Below are 23,044 nucleotides of genomic sequence, written 5' to 3'. Positions count from 1 at the left end.
ATCGTCTCGGTGCCACTCCCGGTGTCCGTGTGTCTTCTCAGCACACGGAGCTTCCTCCTTGTAGCCAGAGTCAATGTTCTCTCCTCAACTCGTCCAGCCCCCGGTAAGGATGCGTGCATGACGCCAGTGTGCTCAGCTACGCGTTGTCATGGCAAGGCATCCGTTCTCTCGGGGGTCTCGACCCTGACACGTGTACCAGTACCAGTACCCTGGTACGTACGTCAGGCACTGGCGGAGCGCATCTTAACGAGGGATGGGAAAGTTTGACGAGGGACATTTTCTCCGGCTGCATGGAGGGGGTATAACCCTCACTCTTCAAACTACCATAAAACCAATCTCTATAATCCCGAATATGCTCTGTTATTCATTTTACTATTCTACCCAATAGAACCTCAAATCTCCGTTCTGTGTTCAAAGTCCCATTACCACATCACCACTATTATGAGCCACCATTTCCGAAAAATGTCTGTTGTCCATGTCGTCACTTCGTTTTCGGTATAGTGTGTGTGTGTCGAATGTGTGTCGATTGTATTTCAGTCTGTCTGGCCTGTCGTATGTGTGTTTGTTTGACTGTCAGTCTGTCCATGTCCTCCCGTCCGTCCGTCAGTCCATTTCAGCGTTTCACGCTTTTCTTGTGTCTTCTCAGCGCAAAGAAACACGGAGCCTCCTCCTTGTAGCCAGAGTCAATGTTCTCTCCTCAACTCGTCCAGCCCCCGGTAAGGATGCGTGCATGACGTCAGTGTGCTCAGCTACGCGTTGCCACGGCAAGGTATCCGTTCTCTCGGGGGCCTCGACCCTGACACGTGTACCAGTACCAGTACCCTGGTACGTACGTCAGGCACTGGCGGAGCGCATCTTAACGGGGGATGGGAAAGTTTGACGAAGGAACATTTTCTCCGGCTGCATGGAGGGGTAACTCTCACACTTCAAACTGCCATTAACCCCAATCTCAACAGCCCCGAAAAGCTATGAGCATTATAACCTTATTATCGTAATTAATTTCCCTCTTCGGAATCAATAGCCTCAAAACTATGCCGTGTGTTCAAAGTCCCACCACCATCCCGCAATTACGTCGAGCAACTGACTGCGAAAATGATTATGTGTCCCAATTATCCTTGACCGTCCACCAGGTTGTTTGTCTGTCTCATTGTCCGTCTTGTCTGTTTGTATCAGTTGCTGTTTGTGATTCAAGATAATCTACACTTACAACAACGATCACATGCAAATATACAGTACTCCCCTAAAGTCTGGAATCCAGAGTGTGAGGCTCACACACCACTCAGACCCTACAGACTTTCCCTCTTGCAAACTCCTTCTCCAATGCCCATGTGGACCTTAAAGGTAGTACGTCAGTGTTACCATTCAATGCCAACAGAAGTCACAAGACAAACGCTCTCTATCACCCGTACCAGGCAGATTCACGGTTATGCTATCATTCTATAGTGTCCATGCCGACTGGAAACATTGCAAATAATTATTTTGCTCGTAAGTCGCCCTAAAAGAAAATGGGAGGGGGAGGGGGGTTCCAGATTATGATACAGTATCCTGGATACAAATGATACAGGTAATACAGCCCAAAAGAGCGTGCAGACTAACACTAATAATGGTACACGATTTTATTCCTATTAAGTGCATAGAGACCTTGCCAAAGCTATTATGCACTATAAATACGGTAATAATAAAAATCACAATAATGATGATGATAATAACAATAATAATAATAATAATAACAATTTGTTTACTGGGGAGGGGAACATTTGAAAATATGACCGGGAATAAATTATGTCTCAGTTTATCACTATCCGGAGGTGAAACGACTGTGATCTTGCTTCACCACCACCACCACCACCACCACCACCTACTTTTTTTTTTAATACATCCTCAAAGAAAAGGTCCATGTCGAAATAGAAACTATTCGATCTTGAGTCTTCGCTGCATCATCGCCCTATCACGCCATCATCATCCCAATAATATGCCATGCGTACCAAATCTTATCCATGGTCGCAAATACTGGATAAAATGGTCAATTCATTACTAGAAATATCCACCATTCTCAACGTCGACCACCAGCCGATGTCGATCACAACCTCGACAACCATCCTTAAAATGGTGACAACATATCCAAGTGTCACACGAGGCGGGACCCGAAGTCAGCGTCGCCTTCTTCTCCTCAGTCGAACGTTTCCCTCCTCTATAGCGAGACTCTTCCGCAGTGCTCACTTCGTCATAAAACCTTCAACACAAAACAGCAACACCGCATCTGTCAAAACGCAACGTCATAGAGGAAAAACTCGAGGTACCTCAGACTTGATGGCGTCATGCAATGACTGGACTTTTGCACCACCGAACCATTAGAAATCTGGAAAATGGAAATCATTGTGATCTTTTGTCTGAATCTAATTAGGATTAATTTCTTTTAGTGCAATTTTCTTCAGGTTAATTTTTCAATCTGAATGACCGTTCTCTATGACGAATATTGTGTGCAATACTGTTAAAACAACATTTTTTTTTTGTTGCATAATCCATCTTTCATATACAAGAGGATACCAAAAAAAAAAAGCAGCAAGAAAACAACTGTGCTATGAGAATGTCTCTGATATCTTAATTGAAGTAAGGGAATTTATCATGCTGTGAGAATACCAGATGGTGTAATGTCCAAGTAATGTCAAAGACTATAAAAGCAAAGAAAAAAAATCTACAACAAAAAACAACCAAAAAAAAACAAAAAAAAAAACCTACAACTCCCGGATCGCAGACCACCACAAAGGTGCCACGCAACAAGCCAACTTCAACTAATTTGATAAAGAGCTATAACTGCTCTCATATTTTATTAGGTCTACAAATTGAAGAGAATTAAAGATGAAATATGCAATATAAGTCTGAATATAAAGTATTGAAAGTAAGTTTATATTGAGAAAATTCCTAATCATGTGCGCATGGCAATAAAAAAAAAAAAAACTTTAAAAATCGTATCAAGTGTGTGAAAATCCTCTTTGCTTTTACCGAGTCAAAGTTTCAAATTGATAGCTTCATGGCGGCCGTTTGGTGAGTGTGGTAAAGTTGCATTGTCAAATGTCTGGTTATCTCTGCTAAAATGCTTTCTGCATGTGAAATGTACAAAATAATTTCCACAGTACATTAATAGACATTCAACCAAAACGACAAATAAGAATCATTTGCCCACACACACACACACACACACACACACACACACACACATTCAAACAAACACAAAGTCACAATAATGACAACTCGCGCACATAGACACGCATTTTTTATAGATCAGCAGGATGTAAAAAGAGAATGAAACCTAAATATTATTATGTGGACTGAGTGAATGAAGCAACATTAGTATGTAGAACACAGCACTGAAAGTTTAGGGAAAATCTCATGCACCATCCGTTTGGAAGCTATGATTTATTTATTTCTCATTTTGTTTAAGATTTGGTGCCGCCATCGCAGGATGAGAAGACCTCAACATGTTGTGACGTCAACGTACAATGTATGGGCAACGATAATGAAAGAACACAGTGGACTTACCTCTTTTCAAAAAAGCAGAAACATAATGTCAGGGACAAGTCAAAAGAATGTGTACATTAAAAGAAAAATCAAAGTTTGTAGAATTCTGTGTACATTTTCTTTAAATATCGTTTTCATACGTGACGTCATGAACTGCAGTGGTCTTCTCACCCAGCGATGGCTGCGCTGAAAGTTTGAAAATATACGTGTACTTGTATATAACTTTTGAACGGATTGTCCTATTTTTCGTCAAGCCTTAATTCACTGATGTGTTCTGCCAATAGGCCTATTGCTGCATTCACTCAATGGACATGTATACTTTGGTTCACTTCCATTTGAAATCACATTTTATACAAAGAATCTTGACCATTTGCTTTAAGCTATTTCCATGGGTGCCTTGTAATTTGTATACCTTCCTGCATAGGCCTATACTTGAATTATTCATACTGTTTATGCATATCCGATTCGCAGTGAGTGACATTGAAAAGTCGAATCCTCGTGCGATACGTGTACAACACATGACAAGGTCATTCTTTTTCAACGTGGAATGATTTATTCTCTCAAAATCACTGTCATAGAAAATTGAGTGTGTACAAAATGCAGTTTGTTTATTGAACATCTCAGAACTTCTATACTTCGAAAGAATATCACAAAAGGACCCGATTCATAGAATTCCAAGTACGTGTAACACACGTCTCTGCAATATTACGTCATGGGACGTATCACAGCCTCATCACAGCCTGATTACTGCTGATCATAAACTCAAAATCGCAACATTTTTTTGGCAAATCGGCAGAAGTCCCCACATACAAATAGCTAGACGTTTTGCTCGCGAACATACAGTTAACTAGCCTCTTATCTTAAAGGAAACCAAAACCCAAAGAGAAATGTGGATTGAGTGGAAGCAGCAAAATGGGATAATCGATGCAAAAGTTATGAATTTTAAAAGTTTTGCTGTTGGAACCGCTGGATGAGAAGACTACGCGAGTTTATGACATCATTAATTGTGTGGACAACAATCATAAAGAAAATATAAAGAAAATTCAACATGCTTTCACTTTTCTACTTGACTAACCGCTTTCAGTATGCAGGGGAATAATTACTACGCTTAACATTCTTAGTATCAAGAGTTATGAAAGTTATGAATTTATACAATTTTTGGTATTGGAACCGCTGGATGAGACTACTAGAGTTCATGACGTCATGTGTGGACAACAATATAAAGAAAATATAAATTGAACTTTACAAAAATTCATTTCTCATGAAAATTACACATTTCATCAACTTGATACTAAGATATGTTAAGGGTAGTAATTATTCCCCCTGCTTACTGAAATGAAGACAGAGCGCGGAAGGAGTAAACGGAAGATAAGAGAAAAATGAAGGAGGAGGTGCAGAAGAAGCTATCTACATCAAAGGGGAGTTTATAAATCTTACTTTGCTTCACAGTTTACAAGTGTAAAAAGACAAAATACAAGTAAAGAAAGTCTATAACTACTGCAGGCTGCAGTCTTCAGTTTAGTGTTGATTTGCGCGGCAAAAGCAAAGATATACCCTCGTTATCTAGGTCGCTAAGCATGACCGAGACGTGTTAGAACTCTCGATACAATATGTAACGCAGAAAAAGAGGCGTAAAAGAAATAACGTAGACGAGAGAGATCGAACAGGAAGGTAAAGGAAAACGGAGGAAAAACACTTAGATTGTAGAATACACATCATAATACTTTACACTTTCCTCTCTCTCTCTCTCTTTATGGTATCGGTGCCATATTTTGCTATGAGATGCCGACGTGTACCGATTTTGAAGTGGGATAATTTTTTTTTTCTAAATTAATTCAAACTTCACCCAGAGAGATGGGGATAGATTTTTCTGTTCTTTCAGACAAATATCTTTTAAAATTAGCAAATTTCTTTCTTTTGCTGCAAATCTGTCAACAAAAAAAAAAATGAGTATGAAGTATATAACTGCAAACACTTACCCTAACCCTAACCCTAACCCGAGCCTATTTGGCTTTTTGGGGAAACTTCATATAGTTTACTTTCTGACTGATAAAATTCAGGAGAAATACTCCTAAAAGACTCTACATAACTAGGTCGGTATCTTACTCTCCCAAATCATGATTTTTTTTTTTATATTTCATATCTTTAATTGACAAATTTGAAAGTTTCTTCGAATCAAGCGTCAAACGAAAGACTGTGGCAGTATGCATCGGTGCCACTAACTTGAATTTTCATAATCATTACTCAAAGGCTTGATTTGTTATTGAGGTAGGGTATCTGTCATAAAACAATTATTTTGACCACGAATTTCAAAGTTTTGGTCAGGATTTCCATTGAAAAGTAGAAATATGAAAAAATGAATGATTGTAATTTTTTTATCTCTCACATTTTGTGTACACAAATAATGGGGGAAGGTCATGGCATGCCATGAAACACCCCCACGATTTTTGCTGCCTCGCTCCTCCAATCAAATTAAAACTCTTGCCTAAAATTCATTAAGCATCTATATTTTTCATTTTATGCTCCTTTATCCTTTCGTCAAATTCCTTCACGGAACTAGCCTCCAATATCTGATCTGCTCAAAATGTAAAAAGATGAAGTCAAGTACTACATGCGAGTCCTATTACTGGTATAACAAAGTCCTCCAGACTAGCAGGTTTCTTTTGTTATGTTGAAATCATATGATAGCCAAAAAGAGAAGCATATGAAACAGTGAATAAGTACATATTATAATGATTTTTAGGTTTGAACTCTAACTTGTTTTAACGAGAATTTCAAAACAGTATTCGTTGCAAAAGGAGTGCACAGAATTCATATGGCAAAACAGCAGACACTTGTTAAGTACAATCAATTCATGCCCTTTATTTCGCCTATAGGTTTTTACAGAATATCTCTCATGCAGAATATCTCTCATTTGCCACATATTCGTTAATTTCCACCAATTGCGGTCAAAGCTTCAGAGAGGTATATATTGAAATGTGGATTTATGATTTTTAGGAAACATGCATAAATATGCATATAGTTCATCAGCATGCTGACAGACATATCTTGTCCCCGCCATTCATCAAGTCAAATAATTGACAAACAAAGTTGACAATTAGTGTATGACAGCATATATTTGATCTAGGTTAAAAAAATAAATAAATAATGGGTCAAATGTGTGCCTAATACCGGAAATCCTCAATATCAATACATATGAAAACATGCGAGCATATATATATACAGAGATTTTGCACAGGCTAGAACTAAGCTGGGCATTGAGATTCTTTGGTATTTTGTGAAATGTATTCTAATGATGTTCATGTTCATTTAATGAAAGAGGAAGATACAAGTAGTAATCGTAGCTGTGACACCCCCCCCCCCCCAAAAAAAAAAAAGAAGAGAGGGGAAAAAAAAAGGGAATTCTGCTCAGTAATTGTGTGGACTGTAAAGAGGATGCGCAGTGAATTGATCAACTAAAGAAAGGTATCAACTCACCCCCAATCTTTTCTTTGTTTTGGAGATTTCTTTCTTTGATGTGAGGGTCTAGAGCCCTCTTCCTTTTCATGATCTTTGCCTTTGTCTCAGCTATCTCCTGGTAAGGGAGTCCTGGCAAGGATGGCTGCAGTTCGGTTTCCAGCATCTCGCAAGCCTTGGTCAGACTGTCCCAACACTTGTGTTTTGTTTTAGGAGCATAATTGCCTATCTTCTCTTTGATGCTGAAATGAGAAAACCCGCATTTATTTCATGATTGTATAGCAGTGCAAATTGTACGTGAGTATTTGAAAGGTTTTGATAAGTTCGACTTCACAAATACATGAAATTTGGTTATAGGGCCTATATAGTAAATGATTAAGGTGAAAAATAACATGTAATTGCAAATTCCTGGAGTAGGCTTACTTTCCTTGCATCAAGTATTATGTCAAATTACAATAAAGTACAGACAAAAGAACAAACATTGTTTGTTTAATGAAATAAGAATTAATGTTCACAATCATGAAGTAGTTTGTATTACTTATTCATGAATCTTTCACAATTTATATATACTGCTAATAAAAACTGCAACAACGGAGAGAAATGAGGAAAGTATACCGTGCTGTCATTGCAAGTATGACTTATCTTCTACCATGTAGGCCTACAGTGTATCTCTTTTGTGCCATGATGTACTGATGTAATACTGAAAAGTGGATCTTTTTTTAATGCACACATAAATTCCTTAATCTGCAGAGTAAAGATGAATTTTGAGTTTTTTAGATTCCACGGAATCAGGACATTGCATACTGGTACATGCATGTAGAACAAGCAAAAATATTTGCATGCTTTTATTTTTGCGCTAGTTTCCATTCATACCCCTGTTCCACATAGATTTTATCTCATTGGTCACTCGTCGGAAGCAAACTTAAGTTTTTTGCTTCCGGCCATCTACTGAAGTGTAATCAGATCGCAGTCCGATGAACCCGACTTGTGTTGGTCTGTTATCAGATCAGTATCAGATATGTCAGGCGTGATCCGAGGAGACAAGATTGTCTGATGAGGATCACGCACAACATGTCTGACACTGACCCAATACTTAGTAGTTGACCAACACAAGTCAGGTTAATCAGACTGTGATCCAATACACTTCGGTAGGTGGCCGGAAGAAAAAAAAAAAAAAAAAAAAAAACGTTCCTTCCGACGAGGGACCAAAGAGAAGAAATCTCTGTGGAATACCCCATTCCACAAAAAATTTAAAAAAAAATGTGTGAAAACATCTGTAGAAATATCTGTGTAGAAATTTCTACTTGTCTAGTAGTCATTTCTTCTTGTTGTTTAGGTTTTGAAGACTATAAATGAAGCCATCTAGCATATAAAAGCTAATAAATCACCTTTTTTTTAAAATACCTACTCCCCATTAGTTGATTTGCTAAAATTCATATGTTCCATATATTACATTGATAAGAAGACAAAAGTGAAAGCTACACTGAAATATGCAGGGAAAAGAAAAATTAAATGCAGCAACAAAATAACTTACATGTCAAATGAGGAATCCCTTGTGAAGATTGGCTTGAGGCGCCCATCCATTCAAGAATCTTTTTCATATACCCGACGTGCTGCTCTGCTGTCTTCTTGTGTAAGTACTCTTTCAGCTCTGCGGCATATTTACCAATGAAGTCTGCCCCCTCTCCAACTAAAGAAGGAGAGATGTAATACCACAATGTACCTTATTTCGACTGTAAGAACTATGCATCCTACATGAAAATCAACATGTGTTCTATTTTCTTCTTCTTTTTCTGGTCTTACGCTTGTTCATTATCATGTGATTGTACTTATATACAATGCAGCCATATTTTTTTGTGGAGGGGGGGGGAGGGATTCTATCAGGCTCTTGGAAAAGTCTGAAAAGAGAAACAGTGATTTTACATTCATAAATACATGCAAGTTGATTGTTCTATTTTCTTCTTCTTTTTCTGGTCTTACGCTTGTTCATTATCATGTGATTGTACTTATATACAATGCAGCCATATTTTTTTTTTTTGTGGAGGGGGGGGGGAGGGATTCTATCAGGCTCTTGGAAAAGTCTGAAAAGAGAAACAGTGATTTTACATTCATAAATACATGCAAGTTTAAATTAGTAAATTTTTGAAAGAAGAGTTTAGTGGAAAACCATCACCATGGAAAAGGCAAAGATTGATTCCATTTGGCTGATTTACTCATATACTCTAGAATTAATTCATTGATTTCATCGAGAAAATCAAACATTGCTTCTTCTTTTTATCAAAGTATGTAAACGTTTTCTTCAAAACTTCTAGTAAGCTTCTACTTTTATTCTAGATATTTTATGAATCAACAAATTTATCACTGGAAAGTGCTTTCATATATTGAAAAAAAAAATAAGCAGGTGACACTGAAAGAAATGCAAACTCAGGTGTTGATTAAAGTTTGCATTCAAGGAACAAATTTGTATACTCAAATTGATTAAGTTTGATTTGATTTGATTTGATTTTGATTTTGATTTGATTTGATATATTTCTGCTTAATTCCGTTACATCAGATATGATTGTGTACAAGTCATTTATGATAAACAGTATATCGACACATAGTTTTTAGTACAAAGCAAAACAAGTACAAACAGCTTAGGGAAGTTAAACAGAAGGGTCTCCAAAATAAGCCGAGGCTTGACGGTATGGAGACCCTATACTTAGCTACTAGAATAAGGGATAGAGAGAGAGGGAAGGGTAGGGGGAAAAGGGAAAATTACAGAGTGATATGTACCACTCCAACTACTTTACAATAATAGTAATGATAATAAATGAGTCTGCTATTAAAGTTAACACGTTCAGGGGCCGTAGTAATGACCGAATATGCACTATGAAAAATAGTAATAAATGAGTACAAAGCATTCTACATTCTGACATGAAATAACAACATATATCGTGGTTAAATGTGCACAGTAATGGTAAGGCACATGGTGGTATATATGCTCATATGTACACCTATTCTATATATACACACACACACACACACACACACACACACACATATATATATATATATATATATATATATATATATATATATATATATATATATGGATAGATACATAGATCGATATAGTGTATGCACACATATATGCATCGTGTAACATGTTTTCTGTTACCCGGGTCTCGGGTAACTGGGTTGAACTCACAATCCAGTATCACTTTGATCTGTAATCAGAGAAAGATAACACACGTCCAGTCAAGATGGATGCAGGGATGAAAGTGTGTCTCTTTATTTTGGTATAAATCATATCGAATTTCAATGATCATATTACTCACAGCCAAATTGATTATCAAACATTTCCTCTCATCAACACAACGTGAATGACACATGCAATATTTGACGGTACGAATACCTAAGTCTTTACTAGTGTAATTGATAATTTACCTTGCTCAATAATTATGATGCCTGATTTATACCATAAAGAGTCTATAAAATCAAAGGTTAATTATAACACTTACTCATAACAATCAATCTTAATATTCCTTTGTAATACTTTCTCATAATTAACCATAAGATTCTCCTTTAATAAAAGCAATCTAGCTTAACCATAACCAGTCATTTAAAATACAAATGATTTAATCAAATAAACGCAACTACATATGATTTGAGATGATCCCTGCCGTCAGGCAAAAGCGAAAGTACTTCAAAAATGCAAGAGCAGTCGCTCTGAAGACCAAACTTTGAATCTATTGCCACTTCATGGGGTGGAACACCCTGATCAGCATAGCTGGTTTCCATAGGGGTCCACTCTGGGGATGATCCCTGAATAATTCCTTTTTAGTGTCTTTATCAAAAAGTGAGGAACTGGCCAAAAGTGAGGAACTGAGAAGCTGGGAAAGTGAGAGAGACACTGATAACACTCCGTCCAGAGAGCTAGTGGTCAGAGCTCTGGCCGATAAGGTGTTGAGGTTGCTGTGAGTCATCCAAACTGTGTTCACACCGACCCTCCGTCTCTATCTCTATTCTACATGTATCTACAAATGTACACTATTATCATCCGTCACTGTTTCCATTCCGCACAATGCTACACTACTATTCCATTAGCATCATACCAATTCGTATCCATGTATGTATACAATTAGTACACTCGTTAAGGCATTTGGGCTTTCAGTCAGAATAACATATATCAGTTCCTTTACAGTCAATCCCAAGATAGCCTAAAGGTCAACGGACTCTTGCACGGTGTACTGTCTTAGGAGAGTGTTTACACTGACCGTTCTACTCTTCCTCTTACATCCTCTTATGGCTTGTTCACACTCGCACCAGCAGCACTTAATCCGGAATTAAACCAGCTTAAGTTGTAATTTCAACTCTTACATCATGAAAACTACTCAATCACTACACAATTATAACATTAACACCATTTCTATTATTCACCAACACTAGCATACCAGCCATATCCAGCCGTAAGTGATAATAGGTCAATGCAAATACATATATCCAGTAACTTCGCTGGGAACACCATATTTGGTGTTCACTGAGAATTCCTCTTTTCTGGAATAACCATGCAATTCAACTACAAAACACTATAAAAATATCATAGAATTATCAAATTTACCAGTCGGGCATCATGATTTTGAATAATTGAAAAAGGGTAAAAGCAAGATTTCTTACCTGTATTGAGAGAAAGATAACACACGTCCAGTCAAGATGGATGCAGGGATGAAAATGTGCTCAAAACCACATCCATCTGAGTGATGTCATTTTTCTCTGAATTTCAAGCAGTTTGGTTAACCCCACTCCGGTTTTTATTGGTGGATGGATCAAGTTTGTGAGGGTATGTTCTGTTATTTGAATAAGTGCAATTGTCCAAAACTTCTTTAAAAAAATGGGGGGGGGGGGCTATTTTCTTGGGGTATCACATCTTTCCCTCCTGAAAGAAATGTCGTCCTCGACATTAACATGATAACTATAGGGTTGATACCATCAATTCATGAATCATAAATACCTTATGTTCAAATTCATGTGAATTAAATCCAAGCCATTACAGTCATTATCTCATCGTCTATTCATACAACACAGTAAACAAATCACTTCAATTTTAGCATAATCACATGCCCTGACACCTGGCGCTCCTCCATATCACACTTTGCATTTCAAAGTCGCAGGGTTAAGCCCCTTATATCGTCCCTCGTTTCACGGAGTGACCGGAGAGGCAAAAAATGAGGATTTTTGTGAATTTGAGATAATGACATATTGTGATTATACTGATGTATATCTACAACCACACAAGTCATTAAATCGTAATCCTGCTTAATTACGTACTTACAGACGTGATGACATACCATTTTCTTCAATCATCTCGAAATATCCTTTTCACGTACACGAAGTGACCGCCGCGTAGCCACAGCTGTCAGTTCGTGAAAAGATTTCACGCAGAAAAGACTACTTTTCGCGCTCCACGAAATGACTGCTCTGTTGATATAAGCCAGAAGGCGCAAGTCTACCGGCGGAAGGAAAGTTTGGGTAAGATTTAGACTTTGAAAAAATAGATGTTTTCTTGGAAGATTTAGTGATAGATAGTTAAATATATATATTTTTTGTTATCCCACGATTATTGGACTCTGCGGGAAGGAAGGGAGAAATATTCACGTCTATATACCCTGAAACAGCTTCCCTTTACTCTAGGCACAATGTTCGGTCCCATTCGTTCGATTTCATGTTTGTTTTCTAACCATCATTCTATCGATGAATGAAACATGATTAGTCTCAAATCGACAAATGATCTTCAGGTTTCACTGGTCTGTATATCTCATTTATAGAGGTGGATTTGACTTGTAGATATTTCAATCTAGGTAAACTTGTATGACACGGGTAAGAGAGTTCTAACTTGGTATAGACCTACAAACTAACTTAGATCCAGATCTAACTTAGATTTGGAGTTACTGTGGTAGGCCTATGAGTATATCCCTTGTAAAATGGTGCTATGGTATCCAAGGTAATTTGACCAAATTACCACCAAATCTTGCAAAGTACCATGAAATTACCATGATTTGGTGGTAATTTGGTCAAATTACTATCAAATTAACATGGGTACTATGGACTATGGTACTTTTTACAAGGGTTAATCGTACCAAAAAGGCCAAAGTCAAAGACAAAATAACGTTAGATCTAACGTTACATCTGGTTTAGACAAGATTCTAGCTTTAGGTTAGTCTAGAGTGGTAACGGTTGGAATTCAAATGTTGACTAAGTCCTCCAGACTAAGCTGGATTCTAATCTAGATCTAACTTATTTAATGTTAGGTCTAGATCGACTTTTGTACCACCAATAACTTCAGTTCTAAGTTAGATCTAACGTTAAGGTAAGCAGAACTCTCTAACTGTAAGACCACATGTCTATTACCTAGATTGAAAAATCTGCAAATCAAATTACACTAGTAGTAATTAGAATTCATAATCCTATTAAGCCTGTGCAGTCGTAGATTATTAATCATTACATTTTTGGTTTCCTTAATAGGTTAGGGATTGTTTAATAAAGAAGGGTTCTGGGTACCGTTTACTGAAAGTTGTCAGCGCTGACAAGTTGTCAGTCTCTGACAATCGACATGGTAACAATAACAATGCGGAATCACGTTATAATATAGCCTTCAACAGAGTGTAATTCAATCATTAATATAATCTTTATTTCAAGATATCAAAACAAATGTACTCCTTTAATGTTCCACAGTTTCGACTTTAGAGGCAGTCAAGCTTGTGACATGGCGCCAAAAAGACAATGCAAGAAAAAAAAAAAAAAACACGGTAAGATATACGATTCACTGTGTGAAAGTGTAATCTCTTAATTTTTATTGTCATTTCTAGGCAGAAGTGCAACATTATTGTATCATAACCTTTATGAACGACGTCGACTTCAGTAATGTGAACTTCATACGAGACTGCATGATTCAGGTTTTCGTCATGTATTAGTAGATCTGTATGTGTCTTCTTGGATTCTCCTAGTAAATGGGAAAATATGTTATGTAGTGGATCAGTTTAAGTATCGGTGCTGTGATAGGGAACAATGAAATGAGGAGAATCTTTGACAGATTATAAGAATCACAGTTTATAAAATTATTTACATGTCGGATGAACTTCATTAAATGCAGTACTTTACAATTATAGAAATAAGATAATCATTTTTCATCCATTTGAATGATAATCAGTGCTGATATGTGTCCTTCTTCATTTGTGTGTGTTCAGTTTGGATTCACAATCATAAGATCCTGACACAGACGTGCTGCTTGAGTGGGCACTGGTGGGACAAAATGTTGTGGCTGCCAAAGATCTAGAATGGGAAGGGAATCTGCATAAAGGCAGCTTTGTCATCATGAGATGGGAGGGCGTTCCTTGGTACGACCAACGAGTACAATTCTGAAGACAAAGATGAAGAACAGGATTCATCTGATGATGAACTGCCCCTGTCCGTGTTGATCACTAGAGGAAAAGGTTAGATGTTTTATTTTGCTCAACCCACCTAAATTTCCATCTAACACCACCATTTTCATTATTTTGCAGTTTGTAACGTTTTGTATCAAATATGTTCTTAATTTGCCTGTAAGGAAATTTTACTTCATATCCTACCTTTGAGGCTGTACTTCTGCGAAAGGAATCGGTGTATTATGTTCTATTTTTACCTTTAAGTTATGTTTATGAGTTTTGTTCATAATAAAAATGTCAATCTACATAAAGCCCTTTTATAGAATGATATATGATGCAGCCCTTACATTATTTCACAATTTTTTTAAAGTCTTCTATTTTCTGTTTCTGTTTTGTTTCCTTTATGAAGAGACTACGTCGGAGCCAAGTCAAAAGGCCCCAGAAGGACCGATGAGACGTAACAACTTCCTTTGCGAGCGAGAAGTTTGGTCAGCTTGTCACAAATGCTTCTGCTATTTATGCTTCGACCGTGCAGAGCTGAATGACGATTGCATGTAACACAATGTTGCTTTTGTTATTAATCAGGTTAATAATGTGAGTGAAATGTCAATAACAAACACATGTGCATCAAGGCAACTTTCTCCTAACAGGAAACAACTCCACTTTGTAGAGGAGCCGACAGTAGATGCACAGACACCAAACCAATTATCTGCAGGTGATCAAGTCCATATTGCAGAAGAGCTATCTGCAATCCAGTTTGAAGCTCCTACTGAAGACACTCAGACTTTAAATCAAACCACTGTGCTGAAAGTCAGGTCAATTTGCAGAAGGGCCCACTGTACTCTTATCTGAAGATCCAATGGAAGATACACAAGTATTAGATCAACTCAGTCCAGATGATGCACAAGCATTAGATCAACTCAATGCAGATGATGCACATACATCAAGTAAACTTGCTGGAGATCACTGTCAACTCCTCGATGTCCACTTCAGTAATCACATTTGATGTACTGACATCAAACCTATTCGAAGTAGAGGAAAGCCAAGTTGAACGCTTAGAGGCTTGCACAGCAGAGGGAAAACCATCATATCATCAGTGTACACCAGATGAGACGCACTGTCCAGATACCGTTACAGTAGACGGATTACCTCGTGAAGACATCGATGAAAAAGCAAAGGAAATAAAGTGATTGTGTAGAGAAAACGAAACAATGGAGAAGGGTATAAAACTGAGAAAAGTAAACGTATTGTACCAGCAAGGAGAGAGGCAAGTTATGAAGTGTCATGCAGCAGTAGATGCCAGTCTATGACATTGCCACATATTTCTCCCCGAAGAGCGTGTTTCCATCAGAAGATCATACTACAACCTTGGAAATCTCCAGGAACAAAGAAATTGGATCGCTCGGCACACTGAAATGCACCCTCTTCAACCCGACCAGCATCTTAGACAATATGCATATTATTTGCCCAGTTAGGTGGATGCAGGACAAAGGTGGACAGTGTGTCAAAACATGTTTGTCACGACACTTGGAATTTCAGTCAGGCAAGAACAGTGTTTCGGGAGACTCTACCATGTAGAGTACTGGAAGGTGAAAGGAGAGGAGGGAGGAAAACCTGTACAAGAGGTGACCGACTACGTGAAGAAGTTAAGCAACACATTAGCCGTTTTCCAAGAATGGAACTCATTACTGCAATCCTCGAGTAGTTGCCAATACCTTTCACCAGACCTCACCCTTGCCGACATGTACAGTATGTACATGAGAGAGCACACCGAGGATGCTGCTTCCGAGTCGCTGTATAGATCCGTCTTCAAGGAAATGAACCTCAAATTTCATGTTCCGAAGAAAGATACGTGTGGCTTATGTGAAACAGGAGGCTGTGGCAGTTGATTATGCTAGGCACATTTCAGAAAAGATGAAGATGCAAAAACTTACAGAATCTGCAAAGAGTCGGGCCATTTCTGATGACAGCTTTGTCGCTTGCACATTCGACCTTCAGCAGGTCATCTACACTACTAAATCAGCACGCTCGGAATTGTTCTATAAACGCCGTCTCAGTAATTTCAGTTTCACGATTTATGAGCTTGCAAGTAGAGATGGATGGTGTTTTCTCTCTCACGAAGACATCACAAGAAGGGGCTCGAATGAGATAGCATCATACCTACACACATATTTGACAACACTTGATGCAAGAGGAATTCAAGAAGTAGAGATGTTTGCTGATGGCTGTGTAGGGCAAAACAAGAACTCCGTAGTAGCGTCAATGTTACAGTCATTCGTATAGGACACTCTACATCGATACGTGTTGTGACACTGCGATACTCAGCAACAAACCATGGCCAATCGGAAGGTGACTCTATGCATCGCGTCATTCAACGCAAGATGAAGCATGTGAATGAAATCATGATTCTCACGTAACTGGCAAGTATTTGTCGCATGGCGCGTATCCACCCTCAATCCTGCAAAGTCATAGAGGTGACATCTGATGATGTGCTCGACTGGAAGAGTTTCAGTCAGCAGAGAGGGTACCTTTTGTGTGCGCATATCAAATGCTGGCAAAAGCATTGACTGGACACACTTCATGGCTCTTCGGTTCGCTAAAGATAGGCCAAGAGACGTACAATTTCAGAATTCACATACTGATGATGACTTCGATTTCTTCGCAGTGGGTGCCATTCGAAGGAACGACTCCCTAGACACAGACCCCAAACCTGGACCAGTCTACAAGAATGGTTCACCAAAGATCTCTGCTAGCAAGTATCAGGACCTGATGTCACTTTGCAATAGACCCACCCCAACCATGTGGCATCCAAATTACAAGCGTATACGATTTGGCATTTCTCATCAACCATACAGTTCAGATGATTATGTATTGTGTTATATAATAACTGAAGAATTTTCGGAAGTTATTTCCATTTTGTTTTAACTTTATAATCATATCGATTCTTTTTAGAAGATATATCATTATTCCTAGCATTAGAGACTTCCTGTGCTGTACGTCTCTTGGTCTATTTCTAGTGAATAAAAAGAATAAAAAGTACATGTAGAAGAACATTCTACATCATTTTCATGTCTGGTTATACTAGCATTTCATTTGTATCTTTAACAATATTTCTCTTTTATCTGTTGAAATAATCAGATGCATGCACTATCTGCCATCTTCTTGGATACCCAAGAGTCTTAATTCTTTGTAAATTTTACTTAAGTTTGTGTTGAACTTAGAATTCAATAGTCTATTCACAACAGTCTGGAGAGCTTTTCTAATGTACTGACAAAAGAATGTTAATTACTGGTTTGGAGTCTGGTGTTCTGTAGTAGAAAGAATATCTATATTTTGTTTTTATCCAGAAAAGGATTTTTCAAGAGTATTTTAGATTTGTATATAAGCTTGTACTTTTCTTAGACTGATTCAGAATTTGAGCAGTTCATGCAGATGTTAACAGAGCTTTTGTATAACACATGCAGCATATAAGCGTGGACAATCACCATCTGATAATATCATTTCAATATTGTCTTTAACATCGTCAACGACTTTGTCTTCAAAATCATTGTGGACATTAATCCCACTTTGATCTTTGTAGACATTGATCTTAATTTTGACATCCTCATCGACTTCGTTGTGGACATTGACATTTCATTTCCTAAGTCGGTGTTGATAGTTGTTTTGTAAATAAGAGAAATAATGCTGCTTCTTATTTAATCAATGATTCATTTGTTGCCTATTGTACGATGAGATTTAATATCCAACTTGCAGAAAGTTACATAACCAATTCGAATACATCTTACACTCGTCATCTACTACTTCAAGAATACTAAATGTGAAACTAATATTCTTCTCCGTGTTTCCAACACGTAAAGGTTTATCTCAAATCAGCCCTGTAACTAGTCATGTATTTTGTGGGTTTAAAAAAATTCACTGCCTGACTTTGATAGATGGGGGCAAACAAAACTCATTGCCTTGTTGAACAACTATTAAGCAAAATGTCATGTCCTGGACTAGTGTATCATTTTTTTCTTTTCTTTCTCTTTGTTGTGCAAGTTTATTCTGATTCAATATAGTGATGATGTAGTTGTCAAATATACTGTTGTCTTTGTACATTGTTACGATAAAAACATCAAAGAACCACATGTAAATAGTTCAAAATCAATTAATACAGTTGATAATCAAACTAGACATATTATACATGAAATTGTAAATGATTCGACGGTCATATGTCAATGGAAGAAAATGTACCGTGTGTCCCTCCCCCCCCCCAAAAAAAAAAAATACAACGGGATCTTCCGCAATGATATCTTTAAAAATAGTGAATCAATCTAAATACAAATTCAGGGTTTGAAACTATAACTCATTGCCCATATATTCAAGAAAACCCACATTCGATTTGCTTCAGTGGTCGAAGAGAAATGAGGAATTTTGTAGAGGGTGTCAGGAATCTCTTCCTTCCAAGTTCTGTCTATTGTATTCACACACAAGAGCATCGAAGTGCTAAACTTGGAAGAATCAGACTCATTACATGCTTTACAACAATCCACATTTCTCTGTGACCGCTTACCCAAATTGAACAGTGTTTTCTGCAAAATAGAGCTAAGATGTTATATTTTAAGACCCTGAAGCAGCATTTAGACAGTTTAGTCATATTGGGTGTTATCAATGCGAAAATCTGATTGTAATTTTTTGGGGGGACATACTGTATTATGTGACTTAGATTTCTGATTAGTTGATTTTATACAATTTAATATGTCTATATTAATACTAAATACTAATAATTACTTATGTATTCATCAATTTGTATGATGAGATATGATATCCAACTTGCAGAAAATGACATATCTTGTTCAAAGGCATCTTACACTTGGAATAAAAGTTATATTTGTCGTTGCATTATGAGCGTTTCACGAAGTGACCGCTATGTTCATTGTGAGTTTTCTGCATTTTACTGGTTCATGTTAACAGGTCTTCATAGTAGAATGATCAGTAGATGCTGAACTGTTAACTGCTCCTTTCTCTGTAGTATAAACATAATTGAATTTTCAGCTCATTTAAAAAATGAAAGTGCTGTTTTTATACGTGTGGATATCAATAGCACGTGTGCGCCTATAAGTCGTATAGGGCGGTCACTTCGTGAAAAATACTTCCAGCGCGCTTTTGCATTATAAACGTTTCATGAAGTGACCCCTATTTCATAGTTAATTTTCTGAATTTTTACTGGTTCATGTTGACAGGTTTTCATAGCAGACTGATCAGTAGATGTTGAACTGTTAACTGCCCCTTTGTTTCTCTGTAGTATAATAACAATTAAATTCTAGACTCATTTAGATAATGAAAGTGCTGTTTCTATACATGTGGATATCATTAGCACGTGTGCGCCCATAAGCCGTGTAGAGCGGTCACTTCGTGAAAAGTTCGCTCAGCGTGATGTTGCACTATGAGCGTTTCACGGAGTGAACGCTGTTTAGTGATTATTGTGAAAGAAATACTCACTCTTCCACAATAAAGTACTGAGCATAATTATGAAACTGCAGAATATTCCGAATTTGATTTTTAAAACAATTTATATATTTTGAGGCTAAACGTAACTGATTTTATAAGTGGAATATTCAAAAGCGATTTTCTCAAGAGTTCGGTTTTACGCATTAAGCGTTCAACTGTCACTTCGTGAAACGAGCGACGAAATAAAGTTAAGTCGAGTTGTCCTATCGCAAACCCGACCCTGGACAACTCGACCCCGTCGAGCTGTCCGGGGTCGGGCTATCCCACGGTCGAGTTGTCCAACCCCCTTTGCATTTTATACCCCGAGGTTGCACCATTCTATAGACTACATGTATATCGAAAGATCAGACTGTCTGTAGACCGTCGGGATGTACGCGGAGACTACGTCTGGCTTCGTAGGTAATGGCAGGGAAGGAAGAGGGGGGGGGGGGAGTGATGCCAAAAGAAGATGGAAAAATATAAAGGACAGCTTCATGAAGTACAGACTGAAGTTGATGAAGAAGAGTGGTCAGGAGGCAAAAGACATAAAACCTTATGATTATGCTCCACACCTAGAATTTCTACTTCTACACATGACTATGAAAAGGTTGGTTGAAATAACATTTTTGATACCCTGTTAACCCTATAAAGCCCAAGCTATTTTGACCCCTTCCAGGCCCAAGGGGGGGGGGACATTGTGCCCCCTATATAACTTCTTTATTATACAATGTATGACCGTCATATTTGGCACATGGGTAGAGCAACTCATACTCTACATGACCCGATATTTGAAATTTCTCAAGGTCATCCATTGAGGGCGCTATTTACCAAAATATAAAGAGATACATAGGAAATATGCTAAAATCATGTTTTTTCTTTTTATTTCTTTATCCCCAGTATATATGTTTCTATCTTATATCAATCACTTGACCAAAAAGGAAAAGCAAGTCAATCTTCACTATTTGTAATGGTTGAAATTTCTCAAGGTCAACATGTGGGGGCGCTATTCATTACAATATAAAGAAATATATGAAACCCATGATTTATTGCTTGGAATGGGTACATATATTGGTATCACATTTCATATTTCCAAAATACTGAAATTTTGAGTTTGCAGATTGATGATATGATAAACAAAAGATATTACAGGCAAAGTTTGTATGAAAATAACCCAAATAAAAGGGTAGTCTTTGAAAAATGCTGTATTTTCGATTATTTCTATTATATCTATTGTTTGATGCCTATATCGTATAGAAATAAAGGAAATGATAAGAAGAGCATTTCAGGGTAATTCACAACCATTATTACTTCACATTTTGGTCCTTCAGCAACTTACAGCCAAAAAACAAACAAACAAACAAACAAACAAACCCGTTTCATCCATTCTTATACTGTTAACTGAAATTGGAACAGAAAATCATGCAAAATCTGACAAACATGGTTGTCAGTTTACGGTTGCCATGGCAACCAGCAATATCGGACATAGCTAAATTATATATCAAAATGTTTGTAATAAGATTTTAGGAAAAGTCACCAAATTTGGTTGAATCGAGTAACGGGTGTGGGAGTGGCAAACAAAAATATGCCCCCCCCCCCCTTGGGCTTTATAGGGTTAACATAGGCTAACATGTTCTGATATTAGACTAAAATATATTTAGAAACACAGGACAATAAACATGGTGGGAAAATTAAGCAAAAATATTAAGTTGTTCAATCGTTAATACATTACATGAGAAAGTTTACTTTTTGTGTGTATGTGCATGTATGTGTGTTAATGTCAGCATGTTGTTCAGCTTTCATAACATTACAAAATGTAATTTTGATATTTTTTAGTATTTTGCCTTTTTTAAGGAAATCATGAAGTAATCTGTTTTGAATATGAATATGAATGTTATTTCCTTTGGGTAAAGATAAGACTTTATGATATATTGAATTTCGTTAATGATAAAGTTATTGAACTTGTAAGTTATGTTGGTTTTTCTTATCATTATGACTATCATCTGCAGAACAGAAATAAATCTTCACGACATCTCTATGGACACTCAGGCGAGTGACAGTGACAGTATGAGCAACGGAGGGACCCCGGAGGAATTGGTAAAATAATGTTACGCACTACACCTCCTTACTACTTTTTTTTGTCTTTGCTGGAGAAATACTAACTTTATATTCATTTAACCCTTAAAAAAAAAAAAGAAACCAGCAACAAATTGTTGTGTATTCTGTGGCCAAAATGGGGCCCATTGATAACTGACACCAAAATATTACAAGAACACAATGTTGGTTTGAGGTTTTTCAAAATATGAGATAGAATGAAAACGTGGACATCATAATACATGCATGCTCCCTGGATGCCCTTAGAGCTGCCTCCAAAGTTTTCCTGTCATCGTATGGGAAAAGGGTAACAACCAACCATGTTCCAGGGTGTAAAGATAGCGAACACAAATGTAGCAGTCCCTCTGGAGGGCAACAATCTAAACTGCCGAGGAAGAGAACCCGCAAATGCAAGCAGGAAAGCATTGACAAAGAAATTATGTTTCTTGAGAAGACGCAAGAACAAGATGAGAGCACTTTGTTTTTCTACAGAATGGCTCAGATAACAAGCAAATTGCCTCTCGTAAAACAATTGAAACTCAGAGTAGGTTATATTCACAAACTTGTGAATGAGGCATTCTGTGAAGAATAAACATACAATGAGGTGAACCCTGTCTTGTACAAGTTATACCGGCCTTATGTCGTAACAAAGGACGCACGAAACATTTGGAATAACGATTCGCCATCCACAGTGTCTATCAATTATATGTCGTCATGACAGCAAACAGGTAACTACCATGCTCCAGGATGTAAAGATAGCAAACACGAATGTAGCAGCCCCTCTGGAGGGCAACAATCCCATCAGCCGAAGAAGAGAACCGGCAAATGCAAGCAAGAAAACATAGACAAAGACATTTTTATGTTTCTTGAGAAGACGCAATAACAAGATGAGAACACCATGTTTTTCTACAGAATGGCTAAACTAACGAGCAAATTGCCCCCCGTGAAACAATTGAAACTGAGGTTAGATATTCATAAACTTGTGAATGAGGAATTCTGAGAAGAATAAACTTACAATGAGGTGAATCAGTTGGAGATTTGGAAGTAAAACCATCGAGCTGTGTGAAAAACCTGGTTGTATGGCTTGATTCTCGTTTAAACATGGA

General features: G+C 37.4%; 1 long non-coding RNA gene and 1 pseudogene across 1 annotated transcript; both read left to right on the top strand.

Moving 5' to 3' along the window:
• The first annotated feature begins 12,436 nt into the window (after positions 1-12,436).
• Positions 12,437-14,372, top strand: LOC140243166 (uncharacterized). The gene is made up of 3 exons (XR_011902176.1): positions 12,437-12,486; positions 13,690-13,763; positions 14,202-14,372. It is a non-coding gene; the product is annotated as an uncharacterized lncRNA (long non-coding RNA).
• A 5,864-nt stretch (positions 14,373-20,236) lies between these two features.
• Positions 20,237-22,530, top strand: LOC140242287 (uncharacterized; annotated as a pseudogene).
• The last annotated feature ends 514 nt before the right edge of the window (positions 22,531-23,044 follow it).

Source organism: Diadema setosum, chromosome 19 (assembly GCF_964275005.1).
Source record: "Diadema setosum chromosome 19, eeDiaSeto1, whole genome shotgun sequence".
Classification (NCBI taxonomy): domain Eukaryota; kingdom Metazoa; phylum Echinodermata; class Echinoidea; order Diadematoida; family Diadematidae; genus Diadema; species Diadema setosum.
This window is presented reverse-complemented; position numbering and strand designations above follow the sequence as displayed.